A 25414-nucleotide genomic window follows, 5' to 3' on the forward strand; every position below is an offset into this window, starting at 1 on the left:
GGGGTTTACCCATGGACGCAGTGAGGCTAAATCCACACTTTACCCGCAACCCGCACTGTGACTGGGTTCCGACTAGTAAACAGTGCGAAGCTGCGAAATCAATGAAGAGAGTACGATATCATTTAGGTGTTCATTAAGGGAGTCGTAGAATTCGTCGGGTGACGAATTCAATTTCCCCCTTCTTTTTTATATTCCAACTCAAACTTAGAACGATATCGTCCATAATGACGGTTAGTTGTGAGCGTACCATGTGGTCAAGTTCTGTGTTTAAAGTCTGCGAGGTAAAACGATTGGCATTGTAACAGCTAGTCCAATCTGACCGCGATATTGTGAGATGTGTTGCCGGATAGAGTTGACTTCAAAAAAACGAGAGGAATTTCCACGAGGGCGTTTTTGTATGGTTTAACGTTCGATGTCGAACATGTCAGCTATTTAAGTAAAAGTCAAAGGTGCTCAGGTGTGAGGTGAAATAACCATGAGATGTGCGAGAAAAAGTTTACCTTTGTGGCTGTTTTTCTCGACAAAAACGTGGGAAATGACAAAATTAAAAAGTTAGGGTGGCAAAAGGTTTGTTTAGTGGATGCAGGTAATGCGGATTTACCCGCACTACCCACGATCGCAATGCGGGTACATCCGCATTTTACCCGCACCCCACAGCGGCACTGAATTTGTACCCGCAAATCGCAAAACCGCCCGGGTATCCGTGGGTACACGCGCACCCGCGCTCACCTATATTGATGAGTTACAGATACTCCTGCGACCAATACCTTTTAACAACATATTGCTACCCAAAAAGGCACGAGGAACAGTCCCATGCCCTGCGTTACGTGCAATACGTCGCCACACTAGAGGCTGACGCACCTTACGTTCAAATATACTCCATTTACCTAAGGTACGAGAAAAAGGACAGGAAAGAGGATAGCATGAGAAATACACTCCAAACGCTGTCCGATAGGACAAGAAAGTGAATGGCGTCTAACATAAATAGCATATTGCAATTGAAGCGTAATTAGATATCATGAGCATCATTCCAAAGCATTAAACTTAGACAGAGGCTATATCACTTGAGTTATTTCAGCTGTGTACACTTTTAGGCGGCCTAATTTCACCAAACTTTAGGAAGACTTGGGATAGTTTTCGCTGTGCCGGCAATGCTGAAGTCAGAAAGAAAAGAAAACAAAAGAGAAAATAGGGGGCGCAGTTTTATCAAAACTTGTTTCATGACTTATCGTATGGTCCTCATTTCCTGAAAAATGAGCGACCGTAGACCTCTTGCGTGCTCCTTTTGTGTATATAACAGACAAACATAATTACGACATCAGCCACACAACCGCTTTAGCTACCGCCATGCAACAAAATATATTAGAAAGCAACGACATCCTATCGCACATAATAATTTCCTGTACGGTAATTCACTACGGCCCGCGTCATGACATAGCGACAATGTCTTACTGACTCTGTGCAGCACCCACAAACAACATGCAGAAAGAAGATCAACACTTAGGAAGATTGCTATGATAAAGAAAGAAAGAAGGGCGAAAATTAGCCGGGGTGAAGGAACAGGGAGAAAAGTGCAAGGACTGGGACTAAGCAAACCTATACACGAAGTACCTTTGCGTCTGTCGCATCCGAGAGGGTCTCACTAGCTCTCCGGAAATGGACACAGAGACTGGCCACCAACACGGTAGGAAGAGGATTCTCGGGGCCGGTGTTACAAGATCCCCGGGGGCGTTTCCGATTCCTTCCAAGGAGAGGCAGAACTAGGTGCATTCCGCACAAAAACCGCAGGAAGTAAGGAGTCCATTGGGTGAACACAACCCTGCTCTCGATATCCTCATGGTACACAAGCAGCATTCTCACCGTTTTGTAGTCGACCGTTCTTATATGCTCATGTTTCTGCCTCGGGCACTAAATGTATATTGCGAACACGTGTACTTTCGTAAGTTAGTGGCGCTGTGTTGGTGGATGTAATGTTCCTATAGTTCGTGCCGAGCCCATTGTGAAGCCTTCTCGCCCTGAAAGGGTGTGCTCGAAGTATGCTTGTAGTTTTGCGTTTGCTGTTTATTGTTCGGGTGGCAGGAAATGACGCGTGCGTTGGGAAAGTCTGAAAAAGGACTGTAAAATAATGTGCACGCATTTAGGGCATCGAAAAAAGGGTTTCAGACGTCCACGTCTATAATAAATAGAGACATATGTGAAGCATGAGAGGAACGGAAGAACGTTAGCTACTTTTTTGAGTTAGGTTGTGCAACATGATCAGGGTTCCAGAGATTCCGTTTGCAGCTGAAAATGCGGATCTTGAGTTTGGTAACGAAAAACACGGATTTGGCACTGCTAAAGGGGAATAACAAAACTTTGCTTTATTGTGCTGGGAGACGTGAGTGTTTATTCTCCTGAAGCACGTAACTAGTTCCACGTTTCATCGTAAATCGTTTCAACTACACCTTCGCTACAGTCTTTTGCTGACCGTAGCAGCCACTTGCATTACCAGAAGAGAACAACAGCGTATTCTCGGAATATGCGAATGACTTTTCTACAGAAGCGAAACAACCCGTAATTTTTTTCGGGATGTCCTCGCTGAACAAATTCGCGTGCTCTCTCAATTCCCGGTATATCCACGTTTCAAGTGTTTAGTGCGCCTTAGTGCATTGTATAGAGGTTACATTTGCATACAAATTACGAGAACACAAGAGTTTCGCGTGCGTAAAGCACATAATTCGGATATTTTTGGAGTAGAAAGCTAGGATCTCTGGACACGATTTAACGTGCATTACGTATAATCGTGTAAGTGCATTGTAGCACAAATTGAAGGGAAAATGAAGTGTCCTTCAGTGTTTTGATTTAATGATAGCATACAGCTCGGCGGTTCTTTCCCTGCTACTTGTAGTACGTTACATTCAGGGGAGACCCGCGTTGGTAACACACTGTCGTGGGTCGTTTTGTGGGTCTACAACCCTTGATACTGAGCACACGGCGACACCTGCGACCGCTATCCCTCGTACAACCGTGGTTTCTCCAGCTCCAATTATTTCTGTTGCTGTGAATCGTTAATACAAAACCAAAGGCAGATTAGAAATCAATATGTGATTGCTTCTAGAAAACGAAAGCGTAAGAAAGGTTATAAAGTGTTTTACGACGATGCATTAGAACAGTATAGAGTCACTAAATAAGCTACGCTTCAGAGTATCGACACTGAGTTCCAAGAGCGAGCATGCGCCATCTTGTTTCGGCGCGACGCTACCAACGCGCACGCGCACTGCACACGTTAGCGCACGATGCCATCTATCGTGCGCGGGTTAAATGTTTCTTTCGTTTGCAAGCAGCAGTTGACGGCCTTGAGCTCACCTTGACATCCTCTGGACGCTGTGGTTGACAATACATGAATTATCGCGCAACAATCATACACGCTTCTCTATCCCACAGGGAGCATTACGTTAGCCGTCTTTGATCCTCAAATGGGGATGGTACCGGTGTGGTGCGGAAACAAGATGGCGCCCCTGCTCTCCCTTGGACCTCAGTGTCGATACTCTGAAGCGAAGCTTTAGTCAGGGTGTCGGAGCGAACCGAAAACCGAAAAAAACCCGCTATTTTGGTGCGAACCGGAACGGAATCGAAACCGTATACGTTTTTTTTTCGCTCAGGAGGGAAACGGGAAAATATATTTAACGGTTTTCGGTCCTAGAAAAAACTTCGCCATTTTGGAATACGGATAGGCGAATGAAACAGACGTCGTGTGCTCTGAAGTCATGTCATGGATACTATACGAGAGTTACGGTTACAGTGGAATGTATGTCGGTATACTATGACCCTTAGGCTCCCTTTGTAATGGTTCATCGTTCGCGCACGCACACAGACTTAGAGGTACATGTGACTCTCTAGCAATGTGCCGTAATGTTCGTTTTAATTTGATCCCCGCAAACTCTCCTCAACTAAACAGCGACCCAAGGGGGCTGCGTAACGGCTTCTTTAACGGTAATGTCGCGCAACGCGTCCCTTGTTTGAAAGCAGCTAAGTTGAATACATTTACGTATACGCGAGGGCAAGCCCGTGCGAAATGGCAACTCTTTTGTGGACAGGACACGAAGAAAATAAAACGGAGAAATCGAGCGCGTTTGTGAGTGAAGATGTTCCATTTGCGTCGTACTCGTGCGGTAGTGCTTGCTGGCTAGAGACTAGCAACAGACATTCGGATATGACGCCATCGCTCCAATCCAGCAAGAAAGTACTTTACGTATGACATCACGGCAAGCAAGTCCGTTTGTAGCATGTGCTTCAAGAAAGGAGAAAGCCCATTTGAATAGACAGTAACCTACAGGAACCAGGAGCTACCAATTTCACAGCTGTTTATTAATATTAAATACCATGTATGCGGAATAAACGGGTTTACATTTTGTAACATTTATTTTTTTATGGGGATGAATATTCCCAGCAGAAGCGGAACCGGTTAAAAACCGGTATGAACCGCTATTTTTTTGCTCTGGAGCAGAACCGGTACCGGATCGTTTATGATTTAACCGGAACGAAAACCGGAACGAAAAACGTTTCGGTTCGACACTCTGGCTTTAGTGACTCTAGAGCAGTACGGTACCCCATGCGAATGGAGATTCATTCTACCCGTCATCCAATGCATCGCCATTAAATGGAGCGCCATAATGCAACCTACCTATCTTGTCCTTAACATTCCACGCTCCTAGTGCCGAGCACACGCAGGAAAAGAAAGTCTCGCTCTGCAAAAAGAAGAAGACGCTCAGGATAAGACAAACAGGATCGTGCTGTGTCATGATCGTCACAGAACGCAATGCAAGAACTGCGCTTTCAAGCTTTTCTGTCCAGTAAATTCTCTTCTGTCCAGTAAGACTCTTTGGCTGCGGCTGCGGCTCACCGTATCTCCAGAGCCGTGCCCATTATCCTCTCCAACGGAGATAGACTCTTGTACTTTTCCGCGTTGGTGTCATCCTTGGCCCGCCAGCACTGCATGGCGCCATGACATGGCTCAATGATCACTTCTCCATGCAGTGGACCCGTCATTATCATTTAAGATTCCAGGTGGCTTCCCTCGCAGCTTTACGTCACTTCTGCGGCGTCTACGACTCAACGTCGCCTTCACCCCTGTGCTCCGGGTTAAGCTGGGTAACACGCCGCTATGCCCAGCTTACCACACCCCGGCTACGATCCTCCATATCATCGAGGACTGTGACCTGTACACGTGTGAACACCGGGTGTTCCGACGCCAACTTGAGCTCCTTGGTTATAGACCATTCAGCTTCTCCAAAGTACTTGGCCCACGGAGCTCTCCTGCGCATCAGTGCCGGGCTCTTCGCTCCCTTTTTACTTTTATGCAAGCCGATGGACTCCTCGAAGAGCTCTAAACAGAACTCCGACCTGCCGTTGCTTAGCGTCCACCATAATTCGTCCTCTCATATTAACCTCCGTGAAGCGGGGTAGGGATTAAATCACAACACGGTGTCCTTCTATTTGTTTCAAACAGTTGCTTGAAGGTTTGTGTCACTACACTGTACAAGATAACATTCTGCTCTGTGAACTTCAATCATAACCCACTGGTTCACAATTCACTCTTCCACTTCGCGTTGAGGTGCACTGTTTTCTGGTCTGAATCCCAGAGTGTGTGCAACGATCCCCCCTCCACCCCACCCCCAACACACACGCACACGTATGACCCAAAGCATCGAGAATGGAAGTCGTGCGCATCATCACATTGATTATCATTCGACACACCACCTTTAGACAGCACAACGGTTACTTGGCTTGAACGTCTCAAGATTGTCATGTGGGATCCGCTATGCTGCCAATTTTTCCTCGAAAATGCTGACGCATCATCACCATTTTCCCACGGCATGCTAAATCAGGAACGGAGTGAACCTAGAGGAAGGGGAGATGCTTCAAAAACAAACTGTTCCAATATCCTACCACCGTTCTGAAAGACCTTCAAGTAAGCGGCCCTGACAACTTTTTGTCTTCAACAAGACTATACTTATCCCCCGCCCTCGGTTATTCGGCCCTCTGCATGACCTCAGGCATGTGCACGCCCAGTGTCCTTATTTCAAAGATGCAGCTTTTCTGTTTTAATGGAGCGATGACACATCAAGAGGAGCTTCCAGTGGGCTGTCACGTTGTTCCGCTGCACGCGTCGTACAACTTCAATACAGTCGTAAGATATTACCACCTGCCACTCATTGGGAAGCCTGCGTACTTAACGTCCTCTTTTCTTTGAGCGTTTTATTTTGGCGGTTGACTGCGCAACTGATCACCGTGTACTTTATAGGAGTATTCCATTTGACCGACAGCCGTAGGGAGCGTGTTTTTCCGTTCTTCCTTCCCTTGCTTTATTTTTTTTGACAATTCATGAAATGTAAAATCCTTGTGCTGCGTCAAAGAGAAACGTCTGCATTCGTCTTGCGAGCGCGACAGCTTGACACTTTCTCTGGCTGTGCCAGTAATATTTAGGTTTCGTACACTGTTTTAAGGGAATATACTCTGTACTAATGGAAGTGGTACCCCGCGTAAAAGAGATGAACCGAAAGAAATATATTTTTATTCACGATTGTTTTGGAGAAGGAATGCAGCAATTATTTCGCGAGTTTGCAGTCATTGATTATAATGAATCAGTAGAGGAGTAATAGAGCGACAAAATATTCAACGAAATGTCAGTGAGGCACAAAAGCTGCGCTGTGCTGTCTAAATATTCGGCAGGGTAAATCCAAAGCACATACTTAGAAACGGCCTGGAGTTGCGTGATACCATCCTTTTAGATGCGGTGCTTCCACTGCACTCAAGATGACAAGCTGTGTAGGGAGATGATGGAAGAGATACAAAAACCAAATTTCGAGTTGCGCGCATTGCAGATGTAGTATTGTCCGCACATACAAAGCGCAGCCTCAGTGACTGTACCCTGAGAGTATAGAAGAAGTGGCATCGAAAAGAAAGACTTCCTCGCTTCTCAGCAATAATTTCACCATGTTTCTACTCCTCGACAAGAACATTCCTACAACTGACTGCGCAGCCACCAGAGTATTGTATCAGCACTGAGTTCCATTGTTCTTTTGATGCCTTTTCTTGAAAGTTCAGAACATATGACAACCCATCTATGCGAGAGTCAATGAATGAGGAAGATTCTGGTAGTGTTGGTGTGGTTGTCCCCTCATAACCACATTGCCTGCCTCCTCGCCGTTCTTGCAGCAGAGTACGCCCCGCTCGTTGTTTTCTTGCCTGCGTCCCGCGCACCTTGTCTTGGGCGGGTTTGATCATACTACCGGCCTCGGTGGCTCAGTTGGTAGCGGTTCGCCTACTGATCCCAGCGTTGTGGGTTCGAACCCGGCCGAGGACACCGGCAAGTTGGTGACAGGGTACAGGTTACATTGACGGTGTGTGTGCCGTGTGTTGAGTTTTCAGTGCACGTTAAAGAACCCTAAGGTGTGCAAAATTAATCCACAGACCAAGAACTGTGGCGTCGCCCATGGTCACAGTTGTTTCGCGACGTAAAGCCACGAATCAATTAATTACGAACTGTGGCTACCCACCAGAGGCCAGATTTCGAACTGGTCGACATTCCGTATCAAGCATAAAAGAAACAGGTAATCGGGGGTAGATTTACACGTAAGGTGTGTTGACGATTTGTGTGGCGACATACTGCATGTACCGCAGGTATCAAGTCCTGTATGAACCCAAGCAGCACAATGCACTGAAAGTCGAGTGCATTAGGGGTGGACGGTTATGTGTCTTATCGATCTTCTTTAGTTTCACGAGTGTGTTCAAGGCCTTTCACCTACCCGTCCACCCCTATTGCACTCGACTTTCAGTACATTGTGCTGCCTGGGAAGCGTTAAATGCTCATCACATCGCCCTTGATTAGCCACCAGCTCCCGAGCGAAGGCCAATGTCGGTTTTCACGTGCCGTGACGTTGGCGGCATTTGGAGCTCGCAAACTTCGACAGTAACGATTACGCTCGCTGCGCGCGCCAGGACCCAGCACACCGCTACGTTCCTTCATGACTTCTCACCGTCATGGTCAGGAGGTCATTTTGCAGATTATTCTATATTTACTTTGTGTAGTCCGTATCTTGGACTTGGAAAGTACTATGAATAGTACTAGGTATACCAAAAAGAGGGGCGCTATTGTGAACGCAGAGGTCGGCAGTGGCAGTAATAGTAGGAAATATTAACTGAACATATTTGCGCAGGGCGGTGCACTAAACTGCACTTCAGCATCGTTTAGTCACTGTGACGTTAGAGAACTGCGAAGTGAGTTGCTCTGATTCTGATGAAGCCCATTTAACATGGAGACTACAAGACAAAAGGGTATTAAAAGGGGCGAACAAGTGTCCTCTGCATACCCCACGCACGCACGCACGCACGCACGCACGCACGCACGCACGCACGCACGCACGCACGCACGCACACTAACACACACGCACGCACAGACAGACAGACAACGATGCCATACAACGATCGTGCTCACATGGGTAATCTGACTGGACCCTAGTCTTGAATAGAATAGAAAATGCAGAATAGAAAGTCATATTGTTTCTTCCGCAGAAAGCTCAGGACAGTCCACACCAAGCAAGCCTTGATATTTTTATACTGATCCAATATCGCCCAGTCCCCTTGAAACCAGTACCCTCCCAACACGAAATTCGATGAAAAGCTGCCGCACTCACAAACCGCTTCAAAATTAATGGTGGATGACACACTTAACACAATTCTCAACCGTTCCGAAAAGCGGATCACGTTGTGCGACGCGTTGCAGAAAGGAGCTTGAAAGCGTCATTGGATTGCCATCAATTTCCACCTAAAATGAGTTAACTAAATTTGATATCGACACCAACAGTTGCCCTGCTGACATGCGTTCCTCGAACAAATACTTCATCTTATTGAGGGCGCCAGGCGCTCTGCTCTCAAACTCAAAATTTACGATCGCAAATCAATGTGCGCACCCAAGCGGGAGTCGCCGCGACGCCTCTTCACGCTGGATGTCCCGTCGAAGAAAGCTGATAACTGCTCTCAAATTCGTATTAGGGCCACTCTAAATACCGCGATGAGACGCGAAATGGAAATCAGTCAAGACTAATGACCACTTCTTTGTGAGACGCGTACGCGAATGCCCGCGGCTTCAAACGTTGATTCTCCTGGGAGCACAATTGGAGAAACGCTGTCGCAGCTACTGAAATCTTGAAGTGAGGAGAGTAAAACAAAGTGCATTTCCTTTCTTTCTTTTTTTTGGGGGGGGGGATTGACGATTAATTACAGATTGAATGATTCTCTAGTTAGAACGAAACATCAAACGCGTCTACGAAGCATAGTCACTAATGGAATACTTGGCTCGAGGCAAAATGGAGTGCATATGAACAGTTCTGTGCTTATTCCTGGGGTGTCTCATGAGAACAAAGCGAACATTATGCAGAGCCAAAGCGGTACGTTTCATAAATGTGGCGGAATTTTGCAGTCATCGAAGGCCAGCAAAACAGGGTAGACGAAAGGACATAGTTTCAATGCAGACATTGCGTGCACAAACTTGCAATGCATTATTCATAAAAGCTTCCTTTCTGCACGGTGCTTCGATCGACGTTGCCAACTTTATATACTACCTACGCATAATGACTTCATTGGAGCTCAGCCGTACGCTCATATCGCCTCGCGAGCTGCATGTGTTGTAGAGAAGGGTGGTGGTGGTGATACTGCTTGTCGTGGAGGCAACGCTCAAGCGGGCAACGTCACGACTACAGCAGGGTTGATCGTACGTCCTTTGCCGACTTCATGGGGAACTGTGCCGATGTTTGCCTTAGAGCGTCCAAGGAAAACCGACGGAAAGCACCCAGACAGCACAGCCGGCGGGGGGATTCGAACCTGGGTCTCCTCCCAGTCTCGGCGTGGAATGCCATCACCCAAGCAGCACAACATCTTGGTCCAATATTGGCAATACCGGCCCAATATGGGTCCAACATTGTACCCATATTGGGCCCCTCTTGCCAATATTGGTCCAATATGGGTTCATCTATATGAGTCCAGTGTTGGACCCATACCGGGCCGGTATTGGGAATATAGGACCAAGATGTTGTGCTGCTTGGGTGCCATCATCGTAGCCACTATAGGCCACGGGAGCTGGTCTTGCCATTATAATTGCTATATTTCTTACATGGCGCATTATTGAATCGACTGTGTTCAGGACAGTAATTATTTCGGAGACGTTTTGCCTTTTTCTTCGCCGTCCCTTACCTTTAAGTTGGTGTCCGCAAGAAAGTGCAAATTCGCTGTTTCATTGATGTCACCCTATTGCTATGCATCTTGAAACCAATTTCCGACTGGCTGCCGGATTATAAAGGGAAACGTCAACCTTTCGTTTAACGCTCATGGCACATCTTCAAAAAGCTCGTTTATTTGGGCACACGCTTATATCTCACACGATGGAAGAACTGCAGGCAAAAAAGAAATTAAAATTACTCGCACTGCACGGAAATTGCACTTTCGAAACCGCAGTTACCAAAACATCAGCGCAACTGCACACTCAGATAGAAATAGGCTCGAAGAAAAATACTCCGAGCAAAATCAATAAACCATCTTACCAGCAGCGGCTCGCAGCTTACGTGGAGCAGCTTAAGTATATGACTAAAGCTTTCACCATTCGTGTTCATACGAACACGAAAAGACCGGGGCTATTCATACCCCTTGTCGGCTGAGTGAGGAGCCGAAGGAAGGGCCTTACAATGTATGTGTAGACTGCTGTGATCACGCGCTTGTGGTTTTCGAATATCAACAGCGTGTAAACAGATGACTAAAGCCTTCCTTGATTCAACCTCCTAGATGTCTAGCTCAACTCAACCTTTCCTGTGGAAAAGACGGAAGAAATATCCGGGCCACTTTACAGCTATAGGAGTGCCCGTAAGAGGACACAAGTACTCCAAAGATGTTCAGACAATAAACTTAATTGTTTTGAGGTTCAGAAAGTGTTTCGCCGCACTGCGCTAATATAGCACATAATGAAAGGAGATTTAAGTGGTTTATTATGTCACTTATTGCACGATCACACGAATTAATTAAGCGCTAACTAGAAACAAGAAGTCACTAGTCAAATGTAAAGAATATTCTTAAGAAGTCTGCACTTTGCGAAGACACGGATGAGTTCAGTTTACAGATGACATTTCCGACATTGTGCTGGTCCGTTCAAGAAATATGAGTAAACAACACACACGAGGCACAAGAAATCGAAGAGCCCGCGTATTCCACGGAAAAGTAAGCCCGATAGAGCGTCGAAACCATTCCCTTCCCTCCCTTCCTTCGACCACCGAAACCGTGCTAGTGCTTAGGATTAATCGATGAAACGGAGTAGAAAATCCCGAACTCTAAAATTCGCTCTTGCGAAATAGTACAGTGGGTGCCAGCAAGCTCAGTAGTTTCCATCTATTCCTCACAAAGTGGATTTGTGATTCCAGGCATAAGCCTGATCCATAGTAGTGACTGAGGGCGTTTCTTGATACCAACGGGTAATGTAGCTCCGACGGTATAAGCATACTAAGCTGCTTGGGACACAAGCAGCGATATTTTGCAGCAAAAAGATACGCATGAAGATTCAGCTGTGGATATTCGCTGTGAGATCGACCTATAGGAGGCGACACTGTCACCATTCTAGTGTGGATAACACGTGGGTCGATGTTTGGAGTTGATGGTTCTTTTCCGCAATTCTTGTGTATATTCACCGGAAGATCAATTGTGCCGCGATGGTACGATACTATTCGGTTCCCCGATGCTCCACCTACTGCACTGAACGCGGAATAAACGTGTAAAAGCAGACGACGCGTCAACACTGTGGTAGTTCTCTGTTCTCCGCAGCGCGCCGACACCGTTCGATCTCGGAGCGAATAGTCTCAAAAGAGTGGTGTAGATTATCTCTTCGAAAGCAGGGTCATGCATCGTGATATCGCGGTTCAAGTGGTTCATCTATCAGAAATGCCCCAGGAGCGTACTTGTGTTAACCAGGATTTCCACGCAAGGAATATGTGATGTTGTTGTCGATGTGAATGTGCGCGTGTGAATTATTTTTGCTGCCTTTGTTTAGCGCGGCAGTTAGGCGGCGCCATGTGACGGCGCCTCTGGTCTAATGTCAATGCAACAACAACCTTACTGTGTGATGATGGACGGGAAGTTTCATCGCCAGGGACGATACTCTACCCCATTGCCGGTGGTGACGCGGGGAATATAAATAATGAGCCCCTTCACAATAAATAACGTTCATGCTGCATGAAAAGTTGCAATAAGGCTGAGCTCTGAACATCGCTGCCTCCTTATGCTCCGGGAGCACTCAGAAAGCTAGGCTGAAGACGGACTCCTCGAGATCAAATAGCATAGAGTGGATCGCTTTGCGCGTAAATCTACTCCCCGTTATTAGTTATTAGAATGTCAGAAGATCTCAGTGGAATTTTCTTTTTTTCACTTTCCCGATGGTTTCGACTTTTTTAACACATGTATGTACTGAGCTACATTGATACTTCCTAAACTAACTCTCTTATCTGGTAACGAGAGTTGTATTTCCGCTATATCGTTTGCTTGCGTTGAACTGGCGTTCGTCTTTGGAGTTTCTGAAATCGTGCTCGGATTAAGAATGGATCATCACTTCTGGCAGTCGTACGGAAGTGTCAAAGTTCAACGGCAGTAGCATTTTTTTTAAAATCTACTCTGAATTTTCTTATTATTTAGGATTATCGTTTTCTCCTGCAAGCTCTTTTCTCGGCTTACATATTTCCAGATGGAATCCTAAAACAGCCAAAGCGATGTACAAAGCCGACAACACTTTGGCCCTGGAGCCTGCTGCATAGGCGAATTCAGATATATTTGCGCATTTTTATTGTCATAAAACTCGTGGAATACTCGCTGCATGAGACTTCTTTCTCACACGCTACGAGACCTAGTGACGTAGTTGGAAAGCTTGGCAGCAAAACGGAGCTTAGAAAAGGTGTCAAATAGTTGTCTCATCAAATGTAGCAGTAAATTTCATGAAAAGCTGCGAAAATACGCGAGTGCACAGTGGAGGGGGAGGAGTTGCAATTGAATAACCTACCTACTAGCCCAGCAAGCATTTTAGCAATTTTATTGTCTCTCTGAGCTGAGCAATATCTTCGAGATGTAACGCGAAATGTTCAAAGCTATCAAATTACTGTAAGTATTCGAACGACTAAATTACGAAATAACAAAATTATTTTAAAAATGTGTATCATTATTCGCTACTGTTTATTTTACAACGAAATAGATATATAACATGCAACTACTCCACTTTCTCGGTTCCTCCCTCCGTCCACATTATACCTGCTCACACATAGCTACTCGGCTGACCTATCAGTGAAGTGTTGCCTATGGGACTCACGACTGCAATGGGACCGTGAGCCGCTGCTCTCCACGCCAGGCGTATAATCTTGTATCATGAAGACGCAAGTCGCAGTCAGCTACAGTTTTTTAGGAGCAGCAAGCCAAATATTGGCTGACCTCTCTCAACACTTAAAAAGAAGAAGAAGACACAGATTTTTCCTATTCTTGTTTCGTACAGCACGCTTCGATATGTTGCTCCCATGGGTGACAACAATTCTTGCGTAATTCAGCACTAGCAGCTTTTGGTACCATTAATTATTCATAATGTTATTCTCGTCAATTCAAATTTCATTTGAGATACCACGCGTAAATTCAAAGACGACATCCTAACCATGGGATAATGTGACGCAAAGGCAAGGTTTTACGTGCCCATTAGTTTGGTCTCAAGGGTCACTTTGCTTGCGGAGGAAGAAAGAAAAAGGCGGCGACTGGATCTGGAGAGATAATCGGATATACGTTGCAGACCAACACTCACCAGTATGTAGCCTTGTCCGCAAGTAATAACATATGTAGAACTCACCTGCAAGAGAGAAACAATAAACATGAATTTTCTTCCCATGTGTCGAGCAAAACAAATCCCTTAATCTACAATGCATGAAGCTTAACCACAAAAATAAACTTGTAATGTTCCACACGGAAGACCCCTTGCCTCCAGTCTAGAGCATTGGAACGTAACTTTATTGTTCTCCTTCGCAACCTCTTCCTCTTCGTCTTCTGCCCACTACAAAACTCTTAATGGATGTCTGATCTAATCCTTATTTTAGCTGATTCTATGGCTAAGCTGTCCCTTTTTTCACTTAACCATGAAACATATCCCCCCCCCTTACAGCATCTTAAATAACCTAAAGATACTTTTAAAGATTTTATGATGTAGTGGTGTAGTTTGATGCAGTGCTCATTGCAATTATGGATACCTTAAGAAAAGGCACTGCTCAACTATACCTCTAACCAGTAAAGTGCGATAGCTGATGAAGCGGCCACGGCAAGGCGACTCGAATCCATCCTATCGTAGTCTGCGGCTGGGTGTTGTTACGCTCAAGTGTTCGTGCGTGCCGTGGTTCACTGCCCTCAGCTCCTACACCGCACCGTTGCCACCTTAAATTGCGCACGAGTGGTATCCCTTACGAACCTCGAGTTCTTAAAGCTGAATTTGTTGATATATTGCATACACATACAAACACACGCGAACGAACGAACGCACGGACGGACGGACGGACGGTCGAACGAACGAACGAACGAACGAACGGACGGACGGACGGACGGACGGACGGACGGACGGACGGACGGACGGACGGACGGACGGACGGACGGACGGACGGACGGACGGGCGGACGGACGGACGAACGAACGGACGAACGAACGAACGAACGAACAAAAGTGCAGTCCTGCGATAAAAGAATTCTACGCGCCCTCCTGAAACATTCTGTACAATTCATTTCGAAACATCCCAGTCAGCGGGCTGGCTACAATGGTATATATCTGGTAGCACGCTCCACATCTCAATAGCCTGCTCAAAGGAACTGTACTTGAAGGCATCCACGCGTGGCAGGTACGGCTGCAGTGGCCCGTCATGACGTATTAGTTTCAGCTGTCCTTTTTATGCGGCACAATTTATGCAAATTAGACAATAATTATGTATACGTTTAGCTCCGCGTTATTGTTTCATCTTCTTGTTTCATATGTTGCAAAGCAAAATTCATGAACGCTCGTGTACTCCAATGTAAACTCGGCGATCGATGTGCTTGCCTAACGTGTCTAATTAACGCAGTCCCCTTCAACTCCCTAATGAAGCTTCTCAATTAAGGCTTGCATTTCAAATGTAAGTTGTTGGTACCGCGCTCTTTGGATCGTTTTCCTTCGTGTGATTGCTGATGGTTGTGATTCTTGTTGAAGAAATCAAAAAATAGTGCTGGTTTGGGTGCTCGATGAAACGATAAAGCGACAGTGATGATGTGGGCAACTATTTAGGCGGTGTGAACTATACGGAAGTGAAACCCATTAATCAGTGATTAAAATCCTAGATTTTATAGACATGGACCCCGATCTTGAACTTTCACATAGCGATGGTAATCTTTATATGTAACCTACGCGCGCTCTTAGAGTCGCTTTAGCAGGTTCGTGCAAGAGTCCGAGGCGAGTCGCGGGCCGAAGTGATGCATTTGCGGTTGAAACAAACTTGGTTACCTTTCTTGATTATGCTGCGCCGTATCTGCAAAAGTAGGGTCAGGTGGATAGGGTTTACTCTGACTGTAACGTGCTGTCTAACTGTGACTGTACTGTATTTGACCTCGTGAATCTTTCGCTTCTTGTGGGCTAACTCCGTCATTATGGCATGTGCTCCCTTTTTTGTAAATGGTTTGTCAGTTATTTAGACGAGAGGTTGGATACTGTTAGAGTCTGTCACAGATTCTCTACAAATTACGTTGCCAAGTCGGGTGTACCACAAGTCTCGATTTTGGGGCCGTTATTATTCAATGTCTTCATTAGTGATGTAGATCACGTAGTAAACTCGGTTAAATTTCTCAAGTTTGCCGGTGACCTGAAAATCTTTCTTGCTGTATCTGATATATCGGATTGTGTATCGCTTCAAGCCGATGTCGATGCTATTGCTACTCGGAGCCTTTACAACGAGCTCCTATTGAACACAGTAAAGACTAGAGTATTGTCGTTCACCAACAAAGTAAACCCTACACTGTTTTTTTTTTTAATCAGCTCTGTGAAACAGAGCTATACAAATCGTTCGCTATCTATCTTGGGATCTGGTTGGATCATCGTCTCTCATTTAATGTCCACGTGGAACACGTTGTAAAAAGAGCCTACCGATTTCTTGGTCTTATCTCTAGAATGACTCGTGACTTGAGCGGACCAGATTGTTTACAGACTCACTTCTTCTTTTACCTGTCTTAGAATTTGGGTCAGTTGCACGGAACTGCATTGCACAAACTAATGTTACACGTCTAGATGCAGTTTTTAAGCGTTATTTAAAAATGTGTTCTCGAGGATTCCCACTTGGTGATATGCAACACGCATCTGTATCCTGTCTGTGTAACCCAAGAGTAAGTCGTGATTTCATTTTTCTGTACAAATGTGTGCACAATATTATACATGCAGAGCCTGTCTTCTTCTTATTAATATTATTATGATTATTATCAGTATCATCTTCATCAGTATCATCGTCATCATTATTATTGACAAGTTGAAGATCCATTGTGTCACATTCCCGAAACAAAACGATGAGCCAAAATTCGGGATTAGATTACTCAGACACTGACGGAAAGAAACAACGGACACCTGTTTTCCTGAGAGTCAGGAAACAGCGCAGGAATGCTATGACTAATGCACGGTGACGTTGGCCGACCAGAGAAAGAAAGAAGAAGTACTTCTATGCTTGGTGGCAGCCAGCCTTTTCCAAATTTCAAAAGTCGTTTTTATGATGCCACCTTCGTTTTCAAGGGAGACATTTCACAACTGTGTTCAGTTCATGTAAATGATTGCGGGAATACCGCAAGCTTGAAACCATTTAGTTGCGAAGTCTTCCTTTAAGGCTCCACTCTCCTGTATGCAGTATTATGATCTGATATATTGCTTTGACAAATGATTGCTTTGTTCTCCAAAGTGAAATTAACAAAGTAAAATTATGGTATGGACAGAACGGGGTAATTTTAAATGCATCGAAAATATGTGTGATGTCTGTTACCACGAAACTGTCTATTGACTAAACTATTCTAAACTATTGCCTTCTCTTCCACACTGGGGGATAGATACCCCTTTGAAAAGATCACTCGTAGCTCGCGACTTGGGTGTTTTCGTAGACAGTAAGTTGAAACTTGTCGAACGTGTTAACCATATTATTAGCACGTCCTACTCAGGACTTGGGTTTGTTTCAAGGGTTACGCGAGGATTCAGCTACCCTCATTGTCTCATTAGATTATATCGTTCTTTAATCTTGCCAAAGCTAGAGTACACTGTTCCGTTGTATGGAATTGTACTGGAAATGTTTTGGCATCAATCACAGGAAATGTACAACGCCGATATATTAGAATTTACTTTGATAGATATCTCCGGAGACGGCATTTTTATGAATATAACAGAATACGTAGTCATTGCAATTTATACACGTTGGTTGCCAGACGCAAAAGTCGAGACCTTATATTTTTGTGCAAATGTGTTCATGGCATTTTCGATAGCCACTGTTTGACCGAATCAATTAGTTTTCATGCACCAATGAGAACTTTCCGTCAGTGTCGTGTTTTTAATGTTCCAAGATTTAGATCACTGAGTTCCCTGGCCCGTGTGCAGCATATTTATATTAATGAAACTTGCGACATTGACGTTTTTGATTGTACAATGTTTAACTAATTAATTTTCCACTGTTTTGTACTAGCCATTGTACCGTATTAGAAGGCCATCGCGCTGTTGATGGACAAGCTAATAAAACTATATATTATCGCGGTCGTGATCGTTGTATCCTTGTTTTGCAAGAACGTGGCTGTCAAAGAAGCGTTGATGGGCAAGTAGTCCAGAAACCTCGATGAGAGATACAGCGTCGACTAAAGTAGGGTTGTGATCTGTGTCACAAGCTTGCATCTCCATCAATAGCGGCACTGAAAGGAACGAGAGTCGCGTGTCTCAGAAGGAAACGAGCTTTGTTCCATGCTTTCCACAACCGAAAGGGAACACAAGGGAACACAAATTAACGGTAACTTTTTATGATTAGCTTCCTAGTTTTCACGCCGTGCCAATATGAGCTTGCTAACGTTAACATGACATCATTTTACATCATTATTTGTTATTGTTGTTCGATAACGTTTACTTACTGTGGAAGCTCCGAAAAATAACAAAGCACCGTGAGACCTATGCAGGCTTGTACAAGATTTATTCTCAAATAGTAAAAAGTCTTTGTCAAGTTACTGAGTACTGGACAAGAAACTAACTGAGTAGGGTGCTCTCATACATGTTCGTTCCGTTCCAATGGGCGCGTTAAGTAGCTACTCTCTTACTCCTTCTCGGGCGCCCGGAGTTTCGTGCTCCTGGAGGAGCTATTAAACGGCACTTGGACGCTCGAACACACTCGCTGTGCTGCCGTTTCCATCTTTCTCTATCTTCTGTTCTCCCTGCTCTGCTACCGCCCCACGTCTTGCGTTCTCTTTCTTCGCTTTCGTGGAGAGGAGGGAAGAGGTCGATACATGAACACGATACATGAACAGCGCGTTCGCGTACGAAGGTCTGAGTGCGAGCGTAACCACTTAACGGTAGGAGTGCCAAAGAGACAAACACTCGCGCTCCGGTGCAGCCACCTAACGCGGCCTATGTTCGTTCCCATGCTCGTTCATCTTCTTCTTCTTCCCGTCCCATTATATGGCTCGCTAGTCGTGTAAAAATAATGAACAAAAAATTATGTCACAGTATGTATAATCGTGGAGCAATACACAAAAATTGTAGAGCATAATTCTGCCACGACGATGGCGTCGGATTAGAATGGTACTAAGTATGACACGAGAAGTAGTCTTTGCTGAGTTCTAGGGCGCATGCGAGTCCGAGGCATGAAAGGAAGACATAGGGGTATCAGTAGTATCAGAAGGAGAGGAGGAGGCTGCCCTTTTTCCTAAGCGTAAACACTTATTTGAGTACCTCTATGTATTTTTTTTTTTCATTGGCATGGACGTACAATGCGCAGGCTTACTGTCGGGCTTCATAAACAGCAGACTTAGAATAAATTTGCAGTGCAACAAAACGTTTTTCTAGAGAGCTTGAACAGAACGTTATTGAACTTTTTTTAAAATTCCGTGTTAGAATGTTATGGAACTATTCAAGAGACTCTACCTCAGGAAATATAAGAATGCTTTGCTGCTCACATTCACGAGCACTATGTCCGCAATGTACTCTAAAAGAGAAGAATTCGAAAACTACTATAGACATCCATCTCTTTCTGGCGGACGGAACAACTCTAAAAAATTTGTCTCGTCCAGTTGAAAGCATCCTGACGTCATCGAACGCACGGTTAGCCGCTTGTGTGATCGCCCAAGCGAAAAATCCTTCCGCCACCTTTCTTTGGCAGCTTCAAAGTCAGTGAGTCGTTAGGAAAAACGAAACTAGGAACTTTGTCGACGCTTTGCTGTGGTCACTATATCTGCTCTCGTTTAGCTTCCTCGTTGAGACTATCGTACTTGCTCGTTACGGGCCCTTATGTGCTGTGATGTCACCGGCCCGAACGAACTACAGCTGCCAACGAGGCCGCAATTGTTTGCCGCTGTTGGCCGCTTGGAATGTTTTCAAACAATGGGGATGTTTAATTTTGTTTGGATAGCTCGCATGGCTTGTCTTTGTAACTTCTTCATCTTCTCGGGGATATCTCACAGCCTTCATGCAACCACAGTGTAAATACGATGAAAGGGAAAGAATGTCATTTTCTACACAGCCCTGGGAGCAATACATATTCGTTTGTGCAGAAATTCCGTTACTGCAAATCTCCAAACGAAGAATTTGAAGACCTAAAGAGTGGGTAGACCCACTCGTAAGGCAAACGGTTTCGTTCGATCGTTACTGGACCGAGAGATTACGCCCCTGTCACGTTAACGAAAAGAGCGCGTCATACACCACGTGCCCGAGTTCAGAGCGCCTCGCGCTACGTTAGATCGATGTAGGCGATGAAGCCTGAGAGCGCGTGAACACGCTCGTTGGGCAGACGCGGACGACACCGTTGGTCGTTACGCGAGCGAGAGATTACGCCTTTGTCCCGTTAACGAAGCGCGTTAAAAGCGCGTCACGTGAAACGTGTCACGTGTCCATGTTAACGAGAGCCTCGCCCCTTATAAGCTCGCCAGCGGTGGCGATTAAGCCCCCAGAGGCGCTGAACGCTACCCCTTCCCAGCCGTATATTAAGAGGGAGTCTGGCCATTGGAAGGAGTCACATAAAGAGGCTCAACCTGTCAATCACAGTTTCGCGCCTCTGATTGGTTTGCTTTTTACCAAGGGGGTTGCGATGACACCTTATTGGTACCAAAAATGGCGATGAAAACAAACACAGCGAAACGGGGATTTTGTGACAAAGAATTTTCACAGACTACTCTGACTTTACGCTGCAAATGTACATCCTCATATACTTTTCAAATCAGTTTCAACTGATGCTCCCTCCATCGATATCTAACCGAAAATAATACCTTTTGTTGTTGGTGTGAGACCTAATGAACACGGCGATCACAAGGAAATCTAAACAAAAACGGCACTGTGCCGTACAATATTATATGTCATTACTGGATTTCATGGATATAAACATTCTTGCCTTTTTTATTTCAACTATTCATGTAGATTTGTTTAAAAATCGTTCCGACAGCAGAATGTGTCTCAGCAGGTGGTCCTGCCGGCAGCGGTACAACGACGGAAGCAGACGACAATTCCCGACGTGCCTTACGCACCCTAGGTGGCGTTCATCAAATTTGCACCAAAAGTCCACTAGTTCTGCAGATTGCGAGAGGTATCTATTTCAATCCCATCCAATCCACTTGCCACCCAAAATGGCGCTGGCCATGTTGTATAACAAATAGTGTAACAAATATAAATAATGTAACAAATAGTGAGGATAGGTTGATTGGTAGCGCCCAATGTTTCAAGACTCCATTGGTCAGAAACCTGAAAAAGTGGTTGGAGCTTCAGGAATGGGCATGACCCATTAATGGCCAGACTCCCTTTTAATATACGACTCTGCCTCTTCCCAACAGGGACATGGATTTCCCGAATACTTCAGACGCTAAAGCATATACACAACGCGGATATCCGTGACAAACAAATATATTTTGTTAGCGTCACACACACAGATGTAACTTAAAAGTAACTTGGAAAACGAGTAGATGTTATTGAAAAAAGCATTTAATTCTTCACTAAGTACTGGCCTTTGAAAGTATTGCAAGATACTAAGTTACTGGCAAAAGTATTTAAGATACGCAAATTAAATGGCGCAACCAACCTGTATTCAGGCTACTGTACAAGTCTGAACCCATGTAATGAATAGCGATATCTGTGCCTATTCAATTTGGTTCGTTGTTGACACAACTAAAGGAAACTCAAACACGTACTCAGCTGTACAATGACTCATGTAATATCAGCCTGGTGGCAATTTGTTCCAACAGGAAACGTCCTTACAATAATGTCAGTATTGAGATTTGTTAATTATTGTAATAGATGGCTGTCTCCTCGTATTCAGCGTCTTCGAAAGCACAAATACCGAATACTCTCTTCTTTCAGCCCCTTCCGGCCGCAGTAAATGGATTTGATATCTTTTTCTTTTCTTTTTTTTTTTTGCACTTCGGGAACCTTACTTAAGCGGATAATTGGCTCGCCTCCTTTGATTAGCCTACTATTACGTTCCATAAGTCTAATAAATTATTGGCGGGTATGCTTTGATTAGCTATTTTTAGGATTCTACTCCGTCATCTTTCACATGATTTTTCGTGCAGATTCTATATTTCAATATTCCAGCACTAAGAGCCAGCTAAGATCACTTCCACCGAAGATGATAAGCAGTCATGTATATATATTAAACTCTTTTACCTATATATATATATATATATAGTCAACCCTCGATTTATGAACACCCTCGGTTCCCCGAAAAATCGTTCATAAGTCGAGGGATTCATAAATCGAAAATTCAGTTAACTGAGTACTATCGAGCAAATGGAACAGTATTTCCGAGTTGTGATTGTGTTTATAACTGCATATATTGTGTAATTTTGCTTTGAACCATGCCTTCCGCTGTGTCAATCTTGGAAAGAGATGTCACCACATTCGCACTGGACTGGTCTCGGATTTCCTCCGGGATTTTTAACCTCCGTTTATTAATCTCCGGGTGACAGCGACCACCTTATTCATCAACTGAGGTCAGGAACACTTGGTCGCACCTTGTGCAATCCCGGAAAACCCGTTTGTTGTTCCGATTTCGAGGGGTTAAGAACCGAGGGTGCATTACCCGGAAAACGTTTTCTGCATTCAGGCGTCATTCATAAGACCACGGAATTATCCCTTTGAAGGTTTCTGTTGACCTCGGAACGATCCGTTCATAAATTGAGGGCAAAAACGCTGGGCAACTCCTAGTTGGTTCCCAGAAATTCCGTTCATTATTCGAATATCGAGGTTCATAAAACGAGGGAATTCATAAATCGAAGGTTCATAAATCGAGTGTTGACTGTATAGGTACTAACAAAATCTCGGGCAGACAACGAAGATGTAGGAAGTAGGAAAAGGGGGAGTTTATTTACTAGTGGAAAGTTAATGGGGAAGTCAATGTTGCAGCGGAAGCTCCGCCTTCGTCAGGACTGAAGAATGACCAAATATATAGATACTCGTGGAACGATGCGACAGCACCAGAGGACACGTGTTTCGCCGTGTTGCCGGCTCGTCAGCTCTGGGTAGCTGCGCATCGTTCGGAATCGGCAAATCAGGGGTCGCTCAGCGAGCGATATACACCTGGGAGGGTGACTGAGCTCTCCTCAATGCCACAGTGCAAGCCAGTGAATTATAATAATGGCTTTTCCCCCCTCATTATATATATACAGTCAACCCTCGATTTATGAACCTTCGATTTATGAATTCCCTCGTTTTATGAACACGAGCACAGGGAACCAAACTTTTTCCATTCATTTTTCTCTCGTTTTATGAACTTCGATGTTCGAATAATGAACGGAATTTCTGGGAACCAACTAGGAGTTGCCCAGCGTTTTTGCCCTCAATATATGAACGGATCGTTCCGAGGTCAACAGAAACCTTCAAAGGGATTATTCCGTGGTTTTATGGATGACGCCTGAACGGACAAAACGTTTTCCAGGTATTGCGCCCTCGGTTCTTAACCCCTCGAAATCCGAACAACAAACGGGTTTTCCGGGGTTTTCGTTTTCCAAACGTTTTCCAGGAACACTTCGTCGCACAAGGTGCGACGAAGTGTTCCTGACCTCAGTTGATGAATAAGGTGGTCGCTGTCACCCGGAGATTAATAAACGGAGGTTAAAAATCCCGGAGGAAATCCGAGACCAATCCAGTGCGAATGTGGTGACATCTCTTCTTTCCAAGATTGACACAGCGGAAGGCATGGTCCAAAGCAGAATTAAACAATTTAGTATTGCATAATAAACAGAGTGTGAATGCGCTAACGTATGTCCTTTGTGAGATTGATACAGCAGAAGGCATGGTCAAAAGCAAAATTACACAATATATGGCATTATAAACACAATCCCAACTCAGAAATACTGTTCCATTTGCTCGATAGTACTCAGTTAACGGAATTTTCGATTTATGAATCCCTCGATTTATGAACGATTTTTTGGGGAACCGAGGGTGTTCATAAATCAAGGGTTGACTGTATATATATTTTTTTATTCCGTGTTAGCGCCGCGAAGCAACTGTGCCTATGAGCGGCGTACAGACGTGGACAGATGGAGAGAGGACAGCAGGAAGGAGTTGGGGACAGGGGGGTTAATATGCGTCCTGGGCCGACTTCAGGGGGAACTGTGCCGACATTCGTCTGGAAAGTCGTCGGAAAACCTAGGGAAAACCTCAGAGAGCACAGCCGGTGATAGGATTCGAACCCGTGTCACCTCCCAGTCTCGGCGTGGAAAGCGATCATCCTAACCACTATGCCACGGGAGCTGTTTATATATATATATATATATAGATACTCATTGAACGATGCGACAGCACCAGAGGACACGTGTTTCGCCGTGTTTGCGGCTCGTCGGCCCTGGGTAGCTGCGCATCGTTCGGGATTGGCAAACCAGGGGTCACTCAGCGAGCGATATACACCTGGGAGGGTGACCGAGCACTCTTCAATGCCACAGTGCAAGCCAGTGAATTATAAAGAGGGGGGGAAAGCCATTAAAAAATAGGTAAATGATGCTAGACGTGTTTGAAATTCAAACTTACAGTTAAGATGGCTTCTATGGCTGCACGTAGAGAAACAGATACTCATTGAACGATGCGACAGCACCAGAGGACACGTGTTTCGCCGTGTTTGCGGCTCGTCGGCCCTGGGTAGCTGCGCATCGTTCGGGATTGGCAAACCAGGGGTCACTCAGCGAGCGATATACACCTGGGAGGGTGACCGAGCACTCTTCAATGCCACAGTGCAAGCCAGTGAATTATAAAGAGGGGGGGAAAGCCATTAAAAAATAGGTAAATGATGCTAGACGTGTTTGAAATTCAAACTTACAGTTAAGATGGCTTCTATGGCTGCACGTAGAGAAACAGATACTCATTGAACGATGCGACAGCACCAGAGGACACGTGTTTCGCCGTGTTTGCGGCTCGTCGGCCCTGGGTAGCTGCGCATCGTTCGGGATTGGCAAACCAGGGGTCACTCAGCGAGCGATATACACCTGGGAGGGTGACCGAGCACTCTTCAATGCCACAGTGCAAGCCAGTGAATTATAAAGAGGGGGGGAAAGCCATTAAAAAATAGGTAAATGATGCTAGACGTGTTTGAAATTCAAACTTACAGTTAAGATGGCTTCTATGGCTGCACGTAGAGAAACAGATACTCATTGAACGATGCGACAGCACCAGAGGACACGTGTTTCGCCGTGTTTGCGGCTCGTCGGCCCTGGGTAGCTGCGCATCGTTCGGGATTGGCAAACCAGGGGTCACTCAGCGAGCGATATACACCTGGGAGGGTGACCGAGCACTCTTCAATGCCACAGTGCAAGCCAGTGAATTATAAAGAGGGGGGGAAAGCCATTAAAAAATAGGTAAGTGATGCTAGACGTGTTTGAAATTCAAACTTACAGTTAAGATGGCTTCTATGGCTGCACGTAGAGAAACAGATACTCATTGAACGATGCGACAGCACCAGAGGACACGTGTTTCGCCGTGTTTGCGGCTCGTCGGCCCTGGGTAGCTGCGCATCGTTCGGGATTGGCAAACCAGGGGTCACTCAGCGAGCGATATACACCTGGGAGGGTGACCGAGCACTCTTCAATGCCACAGTGCAAGCCAGTGAATTATAAAGAGGGGGGGAAAGCCATTAAAAAATAGGTAAATGATGCTAGACGTGTTTGAAATT

Source organism: Ornithodoros turicata, chromosome 2, assembly GCF_037126465.1.
Source record: "Ornithodoros turicata isolate Travis chromosome 2, ASM3712646v1, whole genome shotgun sequence".
NCBI lineage: Eukaryota > Metazoa > Arthropoda > Arachnida > Ixodida > Argasidae > Ornithodoros > Ornithodoros turicata.